Genomic DNA, 7,500 nt, shown 5'->3' with positions numbered 1-7,500 from the left:
TTATGTTGAGTCTCATTTATATTTTATATATGAAAGATATAAAATTTATCTTAATTTTGTTACTGTTCTAAAAATATTTCATTTAGGTTTGTCATTACTTCTCTTTTAGTTTATCTATTTCCTGATTTCATTTTCCTCGCCGGGCTATATTTTCCTGTTGGAGCCCTTGGGCTTATAGTATCCTACTTTCCCAACTAGGGTTGTAGCTTAAACAATAATAATAATAATAATAATAATAATAATAATAATAATAATAATAATAATAATAATAATAATAATTCATTGTAAAAGAGAAGCTTATGAGAACAAGTATACAAAGAAAAAGAAACATATACATATGCTCAGCGTCCAAGCTCACTCTCCACCCAGGCTAGGACCACGGAGGGCCTAGCAATGGCTGATGATGGCTCAACAGGTAAGCCTATAGGCTCCCCCAAACCCTCCTTAGTTCACAAGGATCGTGTGGTTGCCGACACTAAACAAACTATCGAGCTTGAGCGTGACTTGTACCCTAGTCTGGAAACACCAGACAGGGACGTTTTCAATAGGCCACCACAACCCTGAATTTATTGAACATCACGTCGATTGGAAATTACAATAGTTGTTAAACCAACAATTTTCAAAAGTATCCTGATACACAACAATTATTTTACTATTTTTACTCTTTGCATCTTGTTATGATTTTGTACACTTTTGCATGTGCAATCGTCTATAGTCAGTTCTTTTTAATGAGGCAGATTTGCACCAACTCACAGGGGTGCCCTTTTAGGTCGGAAAAGTTTCCTGATCTCTGATTGGTTAGACAAGATAATTCTAACTCATCAGTTAGCAAGAAACTTTTCCGAGCTAAAAGGGCACCGCTGCGAGTCGGTGCAAATGTGCCTCATTAAAAAAAAAAATTGAGTGTAGATGAAATATCTAGTTTTCTTAAATATTTATAATCTTATCGATAAACTCTGGTTTAAGGGTTCTGGTTGCCTATTGGAAACGTCCCTGCCTATCATTAGGTTTGATAAGAGTTCCAGACCCGAAAAATCTCGATAGTTTCTGGTAGTGAATCATCAGCAGCTCATGCCTAGCCCTTCCTGGTCGCAGCTTGGGTGGAGAGGGGGTTTGGGCCCTGATCATAGGCATTGGTTGGACACATGCATCCATAACACAGCCTGCTCAAAGGAATTGCACACTGTCAGAGCCTTACTGCGTTGCAAGTAACCAAGCCGCTAGTAAAGGAAAACATGGGTTGGTGGTACACACAGGAACTCGCCGCGCCATTATAGTGTGACAAGGTGAACTTCTTCAGATCGAGGTGTACCATGAATCCCTGTGTTCAACTGCATCATCATTCTCTAAGGAATTGTCATCAGCCATTTAGGAGCTACCTAAAAAAAAAAAAAAAAAAAAAAGAAAAAAAAGAATGTTTTATATATGCAAGGAAAAGTCAGTAAGACAAATTGTTTAATTTGAATTCCATTAATGTATACATTGAGATAAGTTTCTCGAAATCAACTTTTGGATACTTCCCAGCACAATGACTTCTTGAATTTCTCGAATCAAGCATGAAATTTCAGCTAAAATTTCCTCTAATGGAACTTACCCAAGGACTTGTATTGACCTTGGACTTACCTAAGGACTTGTATTGGCCTTGGACTTACCCAGAGACTCATATTGGCCTTGGACTTACCCAAGGCCTAGTAATGTCTTTGTCTTTGGACTTACCCAAGGACTTGTATTGTCTTTGGACTTACCCAAGGACTTGTATTGTCTTTGGACTTACCCAAGAACTTGTATTGGCCTTGGACTTACCCAGAGACTTATATTGGCCTTGGACTTACCCAAGGCCTTGTATTGTTTTTGGATTTACCCAAGAACTTATATTGGCATTGGACTTACCCAAGAACTTGTATTGGCCTTGGACTTACCCAAGGCCTTGTTTTGGCCTTGGACTTACCCAAGGACTTGTATTGTCTTTGGACTTACCCAAGGACCTGTACTGGCATTGGACTTACCCAAGGACTTTTATTGGCCTTGGACTTACCCAAGGACTTGTATTTACCTTGGACTTACCCAAGGACTTGAATTTCCATCGGACTTACAAGAGGACTTGTATTGGCATTGGACTCACCCAAGGCCTTGTATTGGCCATTGACTTACCCAAGACTTGTATTGACCTTGAACTTACCCACGGTCTTGTATTGGTCTTGGACTTACCCAAGGACTTGTATTGGCCTTGGACTTACCCAAGGATTTGTATTGACCTTGGACTTACATAAGGACTTGTACTAGACTTGACTTACCCAAGAACTTGTAATGACCTTGGACTTACCCAAGGACTTGCATTGGCCTTGGACTTACACAAGGACTTATATAGACCTTGGACTTACCAAAGGATTTGTATTGACTTTGGACATACCCAAGGACTTGTATTGGCCTTGGAATTACCCAAGGACTTGTATTGTCCTTGGACTTACCCATGGACTTATATTGGCCTTGGAATTACCCAAGGCCTTATATTGACCTTGGACTTACCCAAGGACTTGTATTGACCTTGGACTTATCCAAAGACTTGTATTGGCCTTGGACTTACCCAAGGACTTGTATTGGCCTTGGACTTACCCAAGGACTTGTATTGGCCTTGGACTTACCCAAGGGCTTGTATTAACCTTGGACTTACCCAATAACTAGCAGTGACCTTGGTCTTACCCAAGGACTTGTATGGGCCCTGGACTTACCCAAGGACTTGTATTATCCTTGGACTTACCCAAGGACTTGTATTGGCCTTGGACTTATCCAATAACTTGCATTGGCATTGGACTTACCCAAGGACTTCTATTGGCCTTGGACTTACCCAAGGACCTGTATTGACCTTGGACTTACCCAAGGACTTGAATTTCCATCGGACTTACAAAAGGACTTGTATTGGCATTGGACTTACCCAAGGACTTGCATTAACTTTGGACTTACCCAAGGACCTGCATTAGCCTTGGACATACCCAAGGACTTGTATTGGCCTTGGACTTACCAAAGGACTTGTATTGCCCTTGAACTTTCCCAAGGACTTGTATTGGCCTTGAACTTACCCAAGAACTTGCATTGGCCTTGCATTTACCAAAGGACTTGTATTGGCCTTGGACATACCCAACGACTTGTATTGGCCTTATACTTACCCAACGACTTTTATTGGCCTTAGACTTACCTAAGGACTTGCATTGGCCTTGGACTTACCCATAGACTTGTATTGGCCTTGGACTTACCCAAAGACTTGTATTGACCTTGGACTTACCCAGGGACTTGCATTGGCCTTGTACTTACCCAAGAACTTGCATTGGCCGTGGACTTACCCAAGGACTTGCATTGGCCTTGGACTTACCCAATGACTTTTATTGCCCTTGGACTTACCCATAGACTTGTATTGGTCTTGGACTTACCCGTAGACTTGTATTGGCCTTGGACCTAATTAAGTACTTGCATTGGCCTTGGACTTCCCCAAGTGCTGGGGATGAATGCAAGGCCCTCATTCTCTCCTGACCCCGGGTGTCATGTAAAATCATGTCGCGGAAGGTGAGAGGGAGATAGACCATTCAAGTCTCTCTCTCTATCTCTCTCTCTCTCTCTCTCTCTCTCTCTCTCTCTCTCCTCTCTCTCTCTCTCTCTGAGAGAGCCAGGCACCACGTGTGTGCTTCCCAGGCACTGTTTTAGGGGACACATCTCTATCATTACTTCATAGCATAATCTTCTCTCGATTTGCAAATTTACCGAACTCAATAAGTCACTAAACCGAATAAACGGAAACACAATTATATATATATATATATATATATATATATATATATATATATATATATATATATATATATATATATATATATATATATATATATACATACATACATACATACATACATACATATATATATATATATATATATATATATATATATATATATATATATATATATATATATATATGTATCCATTATTATCACAATCTGGGCTACAACCCTAATTGGAAAGGGAGAATGGTAAAAATCCAATTGCTCCAACAGGGAAAACCGCAAAATACGGATAGGAAATAGAGATATAATGATTAAATTATAAAGAATAAATAAGTTATATCAGATATACAAAGATCAAAAGCAACGCTGGATAGATTAGTCATATGTAAACTATGAAATTAGGCTTATGCTCAACGGAATAGAAATTGCAACACGTTTGAAATACTGAAGGTCCAACTATACAATATTCCAGTTCAAAGGTCATTCATGAGGGGCAGCGGCACCCAAACAACCTCTCCAGGACCAGGGAGGGCAAGGAAATGGCTGCTGAGGACACACCAGGTAGACCTACAGGCTCCCCCAACCCTCAATCCTTAGCTCAAAGGAATGGTGAGGTTGCTGACACCACAAGAAACTATTGATCTTGAGCGGTGCTTGAACCCCATTTCAGCAGATCGCTAGACAGGGACGTTTCCAATAGGTCATCACAATTCTTAAAAAGTGGGTTGTTTCGATAATAAATCAATAAAAAAAAGAAGTTATTTGGAGTATGACAATAAAAATCATTCGATAAACCAAATATTATTATTATTATTATTATTATTATTATTATTATTATTATTATTATTATTATTATTATTATTATTATTATTATTATTATTATTAGCTAAGCTACAGCACTAGATGGAAGAGCAGGATGCTATAAGCACAGAACTAAAAAAAAAAAAAAAAAAATTGGCCATTGTGAAATGGAAACAAGTAAATAAACTACAGGAGTAATGATGAGTAATTAGATTCAAATATTTACATAACAGCAACAACATGAAAATAAATCTTTCTTATATAAACTATAAAAAAATAATAAAACAGCAGGAAGAGATATAAGATAGAATAATGTGTCTGGGTGTACCCCCATGCAAGAGAACTCTAACCCAAAACACTGCAAGATGGCACTACCTAAGACTAGAGAACAAAGGTTTGATTTTGGAGTGACTTTCTGCTAGAAGAACTGCTTATCATAGCTAAAGAGTCTCTTTATATTCAATTGAGATTTGGGTACTCAATTGAATATCTTCCAGGAGGAAGAATCGACTCAGCAGAATATTAAATCTTCTTCTCTTTATACCTAATTATATGCCGTCCTTTCCATAGCATTTCACACTGAGGTTATGAACTAAAATCCCAGAAAATAAACGAATCTTGATATTTAATTTCAGAATATATTAGGAACATAATTCTAGATTCCAATTCCAACTTAAATTCCAGATTCCATTTCCAACTTAAATTGCAGATCCTAATACCTTCTTGATTTCCAGATCCCGATTCCAACATAAACTCCAGATCTTGATTCCACCTTAAACTCTAGATTCCAATTCCCACTTTAATTTCAGATTCCAATTCAAACTTGAATTCAATATTCCAATTTCAACTTAAATTCCATACTTAAAATGCAGAGTCACATTCCAACTTATACTCCATATTCCAATTTCAACTTGAATTCAATATTCCAATTACAAATTGAATTCCAGATTCCTATTCCAAAATCTGATGAAATGTTTTTTTCGTTAAGCTTAAGTTTAAATCCTAATGCTCTATCATTAGGATCAAAGCTTCAGCTTCGGAATCAAGGTGACGAAAAAACAGTTCATTGGAAGGTTAAATTGGAATCTGGAATTCAAGTTGGAATGGGTATCTGAAATTCCAGTTGGAATTGGATTCTGGAATTTAGGTTGGAATTGGAGTCAGGAGTATAAGTTGGAATTGGAATCAGGAATTCAAGTTGCAAATGGAAACTGGAATTCATGTAGGAATTGGAATCCAAGTTTGAATTGGATTCTGGAATTCATGCTGGAAATGTCTGGAATTCAAGTTGGAATTGGACATTGGAATCTAAGTTGGAATTGAAATCTGGAATTCAAGTTGGAATGAGTATCTGGAATTCCTGTTGGAATTGGATTCTGGAATTTATGTTGGAACTGGAGTCAGGAGTATAAGTTGGAATTGGAATCTGGAATTCAAGTTGCAATTGGAAACTGGAATTCATGTAGGAATTGGAATCCAAGTTGGAATTGGATTCTGGAATTCATGCTGCAAATGTCTGGAATTCAAGTTGGAATTGGACATTGGAATCTAAGTTGGAATAGAAATCTGGAATTCAACATGGAATGGGTATCTGGAATTCCTGTTGGAATTGGATTCTGGAATTTAGGTTGGAATTGGAGTCAGGAATATAAGTTGGAATTGGAATCTGGAATTCAAGTTGCATTTGGAAACTGAATTCGTAGGAATTGGAATCCAAGTTTGAATTGGATTCTGGAATTCATGCTGGAAATGTCTGGAATTCAAGTTGGAATTGGACATTGGAATCTAAGTTGGAATAGAAATCTGGAATCCAAGTTGGAATGGGTATCAGGAATTCCTGTTGGAATTGAATTCTGGAATTTAGGTTGGAATTGGGGTCAAGAGTATAAGTTGGAATTGGAATCAGGAATTCAAGTTGCAATTGGAAACTGGAATTCATGTTGGAATTGGAATCCAAGTTGGAATTTGATTCTGGAATTCATGCTGGAAATGTCTAGAATTCAAGTTGGAATTGGACATCGGAATCTAAGTTGAAATAGAAATCTGGAATTCAAGTTGGAATGGGTATCTGGAATTCCTGTTGGAATTGGATTCTGGAATTTAGGTTGGAATGGGAGTCAAGAATATAAGTTGGAATTGGAATCTGGAATTCAAGTTGCAATTGGAAACTGGAATTCATGAAGGAATTGGAATCCAAGTTGGAATTGGATTCTGGAATTCATGCTGGAAATGTCTGGAATTCAAGTTGGAATTGGACATTGGAATCTAAGTTGGAATAGAAATCTGGAATTCAACTTGGAATGGGTATCTGGAATTCCTGTTGGAATTGGATTCTGGAATTTAGGTTGGAATTGGAGTCAGGAGCATAAGTTGGAATTGGAATCTGGAATTCAAGTTGCAATTGGAAACTGGAATTCATGTAGGAATTGGAATCCAAGTTGGAATTGGATTCTGGAATTCATGCTGGAAATGTCTGGAATTCAAGTTGGAATTGGACATTGGAATCAAAGTTGGAATAGAAATCTGGAATTCTAGTAGGAATTAGAATCAGGAATTTTGTTCAAAATCTAATCCGAAGCAAAATGTATGAAGGTTCGTTTAATGGAATCGTTAACGTTTATTGAGAGTTCACGAGTAAATCTATGACCTAATAAATGATTGCCCCGATTTCCATAACGAGTTGGCCATTATGGATTGAACCTTTGCAAATACAAAACTATTTGTTTTACAACAATGAAAACCTGCTTTGAGATATTCGTGCGGCTAGATTTGAACTAGGAAATATATATATATATATATATATATATATATATATATATATATATATATATATATATATATATATATATATATATATATATATATATATATATATATAACAGAGAGTAACATAAGCAGTGTTTTATATACAAACTACAAAGGAGTT

This window comes from Palaemon carinicauda, chromosome 32, assembly GCF_036898095.1.
Source record: "Palaemon carinicauda isolate YSFRI2023 chromosome 32, ASM3689809v2, whole genome shotgun sequence".
In the NCBI taxonomy this organism is placed as follows: Eukaryota; Metazoa; Arthropoda; class Malacostraca; order Decapoda; family Palaemonidae; genus Palaemon; species Palaemon carinicauda.
This window is presented reverse-complemented; position numbering follows the sequence as displayed.